At 48.4% G+C, this 10,428-nt stretch overlaps 1 long non-coding RNA gene across 1 annotated transcript; it reads left to right on the top strand.

Moving 5' to 3' along the window:
• Positions 1-1,408: 1,408 nt before the first annotated feature.
• On the top strand, positions 1,409-2,048 carry LOC120109233. The gene is made up of 2 exons (XR_005510202.1): positions 1,409-1,896; positions 1,999-2,048. It is a non-coding gene; the product is annotated as an uncharacterized LOC120109233 (long non-coding RNA).
• The last annotated feature ends 8,380 nt before the right edge of the window (positions 2,049-10,428 follow it).

The raw sequence follows: 10,428 nt of genomic DNA, 5'->3' as shown, positions 1-10,428 counted from the left end.
TCAATTGTATAATGAGTATGTAGATGCAACAAGAATGCATCCCTCTATGAGTTCAAGTGAGCGAACATCTAATTTTGGTGGACAAGGTGATATAAGTTCAATTTCTTCCAAAAAAAAATTTGGTATGGACTTTGCTCAATTTAGAAGTCAGAGTTCTTCAAAACGCCCTAAGAGATCCGAGTTGGATAGTTATTTGGATGATGATGTACTTCCTGATTTGGAGAATAAAGAGTTTGACATCTTGGCTTGGTGGAAGAGCAATGCAGCAGTCTATCCTATACTATCATGAATGGCTCGAGATGTTCTAGCTATTCCAGTCTCCACTGTTTCATCTGAGTCAGCATTCAGCACTGGTGGTAGAGTTGTGGATCAGTATCGAAGCTCTTTGAGCCCTTCTACCGTAGAAGCCTTAGTGTGTACCCAAGATTGGCTTCGTGAACAATATGATGAAGGTATATAAATCTTTTAAATTTATCTAATATTTTTTATTTGCTTATTGTACTTATAATTTAAACATTTATGATTGATTTGTGTGTTAACAGTTGCAAATTGCTCGAGTTCTGCAACGTTGAATGCAGATGACGACACCCTGGACTCCTGGAGTGGGCAATTTGGGAGAACTGAATGACGATACCCTCATCAGATCTAGTTCATACCTAAAGTATCAAGTATGAAGTATGTTTGTTGATGGAGTATTTTCATGTGGATCATGGTTATTTGTTGCAAAATTTTATGAGAGTTGTATGTTTTTGAACTGCAGGCTTGAAGCTGACTTCAGGGGGTTTCTCTATTACATGGATATGATGAATATATTATTGTGCAGGGAACAACGACTTCAGGCCGATGATTTTTTTTATCTTCCTGTTTTTGATGGAATCCTTTTGTTTGGTTTCAGTTGTATCGTTGCAGTTGGTTGCATGGAATGAATTTTTTTGCAAGTTATCTTCAAACCATCAGTTGCTATTTTGTTAATGATCTGTCTGATTGCCTACTTGTTCCATCTTATATTTGATTTAAGTTGAATAGGTTGTTTGCTTGTCGACATTTTTGCTTGTATGTTTACAAGAGCAGCATATGGAACCACTCAGGGGAATGACATTATAAAGCTGAATTTTGATCCGTATATCTACTGTTTCTTTGTGGTTCTTTAAAGGTAAGTGCACTATTATCCATTGCTGGGTTGCTTCAGTGACTTTATGATGAACCATGGAACCAGCTGTAGTTCCAGGAGAGCAGAAAATTGGGTGGCAGGTTTGGTCTTCAAGTGATTTTAGAATGTCCCAATAATTGTTATTGATCAATGTTTCATTTTTAATATCTTTCATATTATTGCTGTTTCTTGCTGTCTGGAGTGTATACTGAGATGAAACAAATATTTCTCAGGAGATTCTATTTCATCGATTATCAGGGTCGGCTTGTTATTTATTTTCTTCCTTGCTTTGCAGGCTGTATTGCTTATTGCATCGTACCTTGATGTTCCTCTACGATATCCTTTGCGCTTGGGAGGCTCACGTTCATATATTCATGACTATGCTCCTTCAGTTGAGTCTATATCATCAGATTACAAAGCCGTCTGAATTCTATCAATTGATATTTTTCCTTATTCAATTAAGGTTCCATGATAAAAGAGTATTTCAAGATTACATTTTCATATATGCTTCATCTTTCTAACTGATTCATGCATAATAAAATCTGGTGGCCAAGTGGCACTTATGGTTCAGTACTAAGATGGTACAATTTTCATCAGAAGTTAATTTTTATTTCCCTACCTCTCCTATCCCTCTTCCTCTACTCAATTTTCTGATAGGGTATTATTGGTTAAGCAGTTGAAATCGAAGGTTGGTGAAGTGATGTCCTCTCCTGCCATCACTCTGTCACCTGACAAGACAGTTTTAGGTAAGTTTGTAACTGAACCTTCTTTCTTTATGAACATAATTGCGTATGTGATTCCATAAAATTTGGGAAATACTCTTGTTTCTTGGCTGCAATATCGTGCAGATGCTGCAGCTTTGATGCTTAAGATGAAGATCCATAGGGTACCAATCTTATTTGTATGGTCTTATTTACCATGCTCGTCTGCTGACTCCTTTTCGGAAGGTTTATCAATATAGAGAGCTGATGATTCCACTCGGTTTATTCATAGGTGTTGCACTGACAGATTTCTTAAAGGAGTTCTTTCACGACTATTTTCAGAGAAGTATAAAGGTTAACTTGTTGCTTACTTGCAATCTATCACTGCATTTTATTCTTAGTCGACAAACTTACATTGCTTTTACTGGCTGTCGGACAGGATGACTCTTTTAAGCTTCTCGTGGGCATTGGATTGTTTTTTGTGCTCATTAAGCTTATCTCGTTATGCTTGGAAATTCCAAGGCGGGTATTTTTTTCTCATATTGGGAATGAGTTATTATGTTGGGCTTTTGCTGAGTGATGATTTCTTCCAGGGTCTGAATTTTTCGTAATAAATTTTGTGTTGTACCAGTTTTCTGAAGCTGTAGAGCACCTTGGGACAGATCCATCGAGGGGACAGATCCATGGTTTCTGGTTGGCTCTGTGGTATGAGCACCTTGGGATGCTGGATGACGTCTTCCTCCATCCGGAGAGTGTGGAGTGCGTGCGGAAGGTGAACAAGGTTGCTGATCAGTACTGGGCCCTGTACTCGAGCGATAATCCTGACCGCGACCTCCCGGGACAACTACATTGGATACTGCACTCCAGATGGAGTGGTATATCACTGACAAGTGACAACTCTACTGCACATCCATCTGCATTTATCTTATTACTACATACCTTCGTTATCAGTGTGGTAACTTCAAGCGCTGACTGAAACGATTGGTTGTCGAGTGCATGACAAATTTGTTTTCTGATTTCATGATTCCATCTAAGTGGTCCTCTGCTATTTATTTTATGTAAATAGATTTCATATAGTTGCTCCTGAAGCTTCTTTCCTCTTATCATTATCATTTATGGCCCTGATTTATCCTTTTTGATGCAGCATTGTAGGCATGCCTTCTTTTTCTTATATTATAGGTTGTTTTGCTTGTTCAAAGACTTGTTTTCCTTTTTGGGCCGGGCTAGGGATCGGGCTGGCCCAAACGAGCTGGCCCAAACGGGCCGGCCCAGGTTAGGGCCCAACTGGGCCGGCCCAAATGGGCTCGGGCCGGGCTCGGGCCGGGCTCGGGCCGGGCTCGGGCCTTGTTCCTTAAAAATTTTTCGGGCCCCGGCCCGGCCCGAAGCCCGGAAAAAAAATTTGGGCCGGGCTTGGGTAGGGGTTTGGCCCGACCCGGCCCGGCCCACTTCCAGCCCTAGCGAGGGCTTCCTCGTCAGGTTGCTCATCGGGCCCAGATTTCAAAGCAAACGGGGCGGAGGGTTCGCCTACTCGTGCTTCTGGTGGTTCGACTGCTGATCGCCAACAAGAGGTCGACAAATCGTAGGCGCAAGTAGTCCAAGAGCCTCGCCGCTTCCGATGGAAGACCTCTCGGGCTACGAAAGACGAGGTAGCTACCTTGGAGCAACTGTTCACTCAGGTGGTGGTATTTTCAGAAGAGGTGACTGAGCGATCTGCTGCCCGGTGGAAGAAGGTCTTGGTGGGTAAGTTTCTTGGTCGTGGATTTTCACTCAATTTTGTTGAAAGGGAGCTGAAGCTCTGATGGAATTTAGGGGAGGATTTTCGTGTGTCCACCTTGTTTGAGGGCTTATTGCTCTTTGACTGCCATCTGAAGAGGATGAACAGAGAATCCTTCAACGAGGGCCTTGGTCCTTAGTGGGGCAGCTTTTAGCTCTTGAGTTGGAGGCCTCGGTCTCAATGGCAGCAGTTCATCTATGATTAGCCATGTTGCTGGAAATTGGACCCGGGGCGGCCGTCGGCTGAGAAGGAGGAGCTCCGGCGAACACTGGTGGGCGGCGATCTGTCGGCGAGCGGCATCCTCCGTGGGGGGGCTGCAAAAAGCCAGTGGCCGGGATTTCCGGCGCCGGCCCTCCGATGCTTAAGTCAGAGGGGGGGCTTAATTTTTAAGAAGAAGAAGAGAGGAGGAAGATGTATTCTTTCTGAGTTTTTTTTTTTGAGTCCAACCCCCTTGGGAAGGAAGGATCCCATTTTTATAGGGGGGTCGGATTACCTGTGATGTGATGGGGCGAGGTCGCCGTACGACTTAGCACGTTGCTTGAGTTGGTGCGCGATCAGGTGAATTAATGCCTTGATGTCGGAGGTGAGGCCGAGATCAGAGAGTTGTCACGGCCGACCGGACGCTGCCGAGCCGATTTGCCGTGAAGGGCTGAAGATCCGTAGGTAATAGGAGCCACGCGCATTAATTGTTGAGTGAGTCGGAGATATGCATTAATTGTTGAGTGAGCCGGAGATATGCATTAATTGTTGAGTGAGCCGTGGGTTTGCAGGGATCATGCGTATTAAATGCTGGAGGCGGTGGCCGGGTATGGCCCCTGACCGGACTTCGGAAAGGTGCAACCGCGGTAGGTGGACGGCGGGGTCGGATTTCCGAGGTCATAAGCCCTGAAGCTAGACGCCTGGTGGGGCGCCAGGTCGGGCGTTCTGAAGTCGGGCGTCAAGCTCGGCCGTCCGAGGTCGACCGTCATCCGATCCTGTATCGGCAAGGTTCTCATGTACTCGGGGGAACCTGCGTTCCACCAACACTACCCCCCGACTTTCGAGTTCGAGCCGCTTGCGAGCTCGGACGTGGGAAGTAGTAGTCTTTATTATGGTGGCAGGGATCGAGGAGAGTTGAATTATGCTGGCGCCCTCACGCACCCCGAAGCGTTTATAATAGAAGGGAGGCGGGGGGTTGCGCCTCTTGGCCCTTCGTTGCCGTCTCGTACGGCGAGCTCATGATGGGGTCTTAGGACCTGGTGGGGCGGCGCCTCGATCTCATGGTCGAGGCGCCCTTCCTGAATAAGTACGCCGTTTTGATCTTCGAGGCGGACACATGGTGTGATCTGAAGAGAGAACGTTTATTGAGTCGGACGCCTTGAGGTCGGGTGCTGGATTAGCCGTTCGGGGTTTAAATCCGAGTCGGTAGTTCGGGATCGAGGATTAGGCTAATTACTCGAGGTCGGACGCACTTAACCTCGTATCGGTTAAATGGAGACTTAAGAGGCTAAGATTATGTCGGCACTCCGCGCGTCCCGGGGCTCCTTTAATGAGAGGAGCGGGGGCGGCATTTGCTCGCCTTTCGAGGCGATCCGACATAGCGGGTTCATGATGAGGCAGCGAGATCCGATGGGACGGTGCCTCAGTTCTGTATTCGAGGCATCGGTCCGGAATGAATGCGGTGCTTCGGCTTCCGAGGCCGACACGTGGCGTAATCCAGACGGGGGGGGTGGAAACCAAACCCGCCGATCTGGGCCGTTAGAGGGGCCTATATAAACCCCCCAAACCAGCCCTAAGAGGAGTCTTGTTCGGTTGCTTTCTCTTTTTTGCCGTTTCCACCTTCGTCCTCTTTCTCAACAGAATCTCGCCGGCGGTGCTCGGAGCGATTTCCGGCGACTCCCCCCTAGGTTTCTTCCTTGTGTTAGCTAGGGGGTTCTCCTTCTTCCTCCTTTTTTCCGTCTCTTTTGTCTTTAGGTTACTTCGTTTTTCTCCAAAATGGGATTCGGTCTGGATGAAGTTGGATCTAGTCTATCGAGGGAGGAGCTGGAGTTAATCCGCTCCCGGTTCTTTTTTAAGCCCGGGTTTCGTCTTGAAACTGCAGGGTCGGAGGATAGGGTGATGCGGCCGCCCCCAGGTCGGATCGCGATTCATCGCGAGACGCTCTGGGCCGGCTTGCGGTTCCCCTTACACGAGTTCGTGAACAGCTTGCTGGTGGAGTACCAACTCATCCCAGCACAGCTCGCTCGGAACTCGTGGAGGACCATAGTCGGATTTTTGTCCCTTTGTCCTGTACATGGGATCCCGACTTCGGTGAGCGTTTTCCGCTGGTGTTTCTTGCTAAAGACAAACCCGGCGGATGGAGGGTGGCTATACTTCGCCTTTCAGGGTGGTATGTCGCTTTTCTAGGGTGCCCCTTCCTCTATTCATGAGTGGAAGGGGAAGTTTTTCTTTCTTGCGTCCGAGGTGCTATAGAGATTTGACCCGAGGTGGGGGCACCCTCGGCTGAAGGCCCTTAACAGGCTCTCCGAGCCCTCGGCGAGGGACCTGAGGGTCCTTGACGCCCTGCGGGGCCTCGGGAAGGGGTTCAACCTGACCGAGCTCCTAAGAGAGGACGCCTTGGCGAGCGTTGGCTTGAGTTCGGCGCGTCCCGAGGGTAAGAGTAGTCGCATTGTTTCGTCTTTGCTTTATCTGTTTCTTCCTCTTGCTCTTCTAATGTTGGTCTGACACTTAGGAAAAATCTTTTTTTGTTTCAGACATTCCTCACATGCCGACCAGCAACACATCCCTCTTCTCCCAGTTGAAAAGGCGGGAGGCCGAGGCTGGCGGGGCTATTCCCCAGCCTCGGAAGAAGTCGAAGTCGGCCGCCGCTTCTACCTTAGCCGGGATGGGAGGCCCAGAGGTGGGGGTCTCTGCAGCCGCTCGAGGGCGGGAGCCGGCCGCCGGGGACGCGGGCTCGAGCTTCGCGAGGGCATCCGATTCGGCGGCCCCGCCCTGCCCCTGTCTCCGAGCGGGAGGGGCGGACGACCATCCAGCTGCAGCGCTCGGAGCCCGAGCCGAGCAGGGGCCCCGAGGCTCTAAGTTCGAGTGGGCTGAGCTCTTCGCGGGGCCCAAGGGGAGAGTCGGCCGAGCCGGGGTCCCCACTCCTCGAGGGAAGCTCGGCCTTTCATGACGCCGACGTTGCGCGCGCGGTGTTTCGGCGCGCCATGCTTCCGGCGGACCAGGCCGAGTTCCGAAACGTGTCACTGGAAGAAATTGTCGACAGTACTTACTGCAATACTGTTGGGGTAAGCCATTCTCTTAATTTTCCTTCGGCTACTAGTGTATATATATGCTTTACTTATGACTGCTTTCTTTCTTTCTTTTTTTTTGCAGCATGTTCACGAGGTCGACACCTTGGTATTCATTGCCCAAGGATGTCAGGAAGAGACTCGGCGACTCAGCCGGCAGTTGGAGCCGGCCAAGAAGAGGGTCGCCGAGCTGGAGGCCGCGCTGGCTGAGGCCGAAGCGCAGAGGGAAGCGACGGAGGCTGGGCGACTGGCCATTGTCGAGGAGCTCGAGGAGGAAAGAGCTGCTCATTCCCTGGCCAAGTCGGCCCTGCACGCTTCGGAGGCGCGTCTGGCGGAGACTCAGTCCGAGGTTGCGGGCCTCAAATACGAGGGCGGAGTCTTGCGCCTGAAGATTGGGCAACTTGAGGCCCGGGAAAGGAGGGCGCTCGAGCGAGCTGAGGCTCCGACCCCGATGTCCATGGCTCAGCTTTGTCCAGTCCAAGTTGGTCCGTCTGCAAGAAGTGCCCTTTCGCTTTAGGCCGCACCCCTAGGGTTTACTCCTCGAGCTGGTCTATCCGAGAGGTAGACTCGGCTCTATCGAACCCCATGGTGGCGATGGAGTTGTACGCTCCATTGACATCATCAAATTCTTCGACGAGGCTTTCACCACGGTTATCTAGGTAGGTCTATGACTTGCAAATTTTCATGAAGTCTTATACTTCTGTCGATGATTCTTGTTCTCCTTTCCAACATTTCCATGTGATCAGCGAGATGCAATGAATGGCTGCGAGGCTCTCAAGGTGTTGTGCAATGCTTAAAGGGCAATGGAAAGCAGCCAAAAAAGAGGTCGAGGTGGCCTAGGTGAAGGCCAAATCAACCAAGGATGAGATCATGTTGGTAGAAGCCCGCACCTTGGCCGTGCAGGCCTAGACAACATTGAAGGAGGTCCAACTGTCTACGGCCAGGGAGGCCCTCAAAACCGCCGATCAAAGGGCAATGGAGCTTTCTGCGAAGCTAGCCCAAGCCGAGCAAAGGGCCAATGAGGCTGAGTGGTGGGCTAATAAGGGCGAGAAGTGGGCCAGTGATGCTGAACAGCGTGCCATCGAGGCCAGGGAGCCGGTCCTCTGCACCGAGGCGAAGGTCGCAGAGGCAATCGAGCAGTATCATGCCTCAGAGGAGTTTTGTGAGGAGGCCTTGGAGAATGTGACGGACGCCTTTAGGAACGGCTTCGAGGTATGTCGAGCTCAAGTGTTGCCCAAGGAGACAACCCAAGAGGGGGGTGAATTGGGTTTTAATTAATTATTGACCAATCAAAAATAAAGTGAGTGATTAACTATATCTATTGCAAGTGGATTAGTTATATCACTAGATGCATTGAACGAAGAGAGAAAGAGACAAAGAACAATACAAACACAGAGAGATTTATAGTAGTTCGGAGCCAACACTTGCTCCTACGTCCACTTCCCAAGCTGCACTTGGGAGTTCACTATAATCCCTAGGATTACAGCCGGTTGTTTTGCAAGCTCACAACCAAACTTGTTGTTTTCACGAGATCACAACGAACTCGGTTGGTTTTGACAGGCTCACCGACTAGAACCAAACGATTGTTTTTCCGGGGTGACAATCAAACTCAGTTGGTTTTTTCCGGTTCACCAACCACAACCTTACATCGTTGGTTTTACCTTTGGCTCACCAACAAACCTTACAACCCTTAATTCAATCTTCTGATTGAATAAAGTACAAAAAGCAAGAGTTTAAAATTCACAAGTAGAGCTTCTGAAAAGCAAATATGGAACAATATAAACAAGATTGAGTTAGAAGCCCTCAAACAGATTTGAGATGAGGAAGTGGAGCTTCTGGATTTCTGAGTCTCCTCTTGAATGAGTCGGAGGATGGGGAACAGTCGGTAGAGCTTTGAATGCAAAGGAAGTCTTTTTGGTTTGAGTTGAATGCTCACTTCCTCCTTTTGCTTGGATTCGCTCTTGAGATGCTTTTGGTGGTTGAAAACCTTTAATGCTCAAATAGAATAACTCTCTTGTTGTCTACTACTGTTCACTCTAGTTATTTAAGTGATTTTCTTTGAAAAATAGCCATTAGAGAGCTGTTCTGACCCATCTGCACAATCTGACAATGTATCTGTTGGGATCGGACTCGACTCGGCTGTTACTGGAGTCGACTCGTGCTTTACTGGAGACGACTCGGCCACTATTCCAAATTTGAATTAAAGTGTATGCCTTATTCTGGGGTCGACTCGAACCAAACTGGAGTCGACTCTCCAACAGCTGGAGACGACTCGGGCACTTAGGGGTCGGCTCGTTCTCAGGGTTCCAGAAATTCAACTTTCTGTATTTCTCTCACGAGTCGACTCGGCCAAACTAGGAGTCGACTCGGCTGACTTGGGAGACGACTCTGGAACACCTGGAGTCGACTCGTTCACAGGATCTCCGAAACTGATTCTCTGCCTTTTAGACTGCTTTCCTCTGGGAGTCGACTCGGACAAACTGGGAGTCAACTCGCCAAGCGTCGGAGTCGACTCGCCAAGCATCGGAGTCGACTCACAACCTTTTGGAGTCGACTCGCTAACAGGATCTAAAATCCATCGTTATGTCTTTCTGTCTGTTACCCTTTGGAGTCGACTCGGGACCATCGAGAGTCGACTCGCCAAGCATCGGAGTTGACTCTCAACCTTTTGGAGTCGACTCGCTAACAGGGTCTAAAATCCATCGTTCTGTCTTTCTGTCTGTTCTCAGTCGGAGTCGATTCGAAGAGTTACGGAGTCGACTCGAGCTTGTGCCAGAAACTTCAAGTGTCCCAGAGTCGACTCGCACAGTTCAGGAGTCGACTCGTGATGCAGACTTTGGTTCAAATAGAGTTCAATACTTAACCAAAATACTCTGAACCAAAGCTCAAGGCACTTAGACAGAAATTTATAAACAATTACCTGAAACACTAGATTGAATTCATTAGAACAACATAAGACATACTCAAATGCTTTGAGCTCATCAAAATCAATTAGGGAATACTCAATCACTCCACATCAAGCTTTGTAGCTTTTTTCGGAGATCGATTTCTCCAGCCTCAATGACGTCGATGATGATGACAGCATCGGTGAAGGTGGAGGTGGCGGAGCCGGTGACCCCATCGATGACGAAGGTAGCGACATCGGTCATGATGAAGGCACTGATGGAGGTGAGGGTGAAGGATGAAGTCTTTTGCTTCGTCATTTTTCGCTTGCTTTTTCTTTTTGCTCAGGTAAGTCGAGCTTGATGTTCTTTTTTTTTATTCGGCCTCTACTGAGATCAGTATAAAGATTCAAGAGTAATAAACGTGAAAAATTTTCTAAAGTACTCGACTTTGGTTTTCATCCTTTTTGTTTACTTTTGCTTGTGTTTAGGTCGTCACCCCAAGAATTGACCTTCTGTGTAATTCTTTTGGGTTAGGCTCTATCGAGCTCAAAGTATACACTAAAGGATAATAATAATTATAAAAAAAAATTTAAAGTATCTGACTTCGACCTTTACTTGTGCTCGACAGCTTCTTGATTTGAGCTTGGGCCAT

This window comes from Phoenix dactylifera, unplaced genomic scaffold, assembly GCF_009389715.1.
Source record: "Phoenix dactylifera cultivar Barhee BC4 unplaced genomic scaffold, palm_55x_up_171113_PBpolish2nd_filt_p 001924F, whole genome shotgun sequence".
NCBI lineage: Eukaryota > Viridiplantae > Streptophyta > Magnoliopsida > Arecales > Arecaceae > Phoenix > Phoenix dactylifera.
The sequence above is the reverse complement of the archived record's forward strand: the minus strand, read 5'-3'. Positions and strand labels throughout refer to the sequence as shown.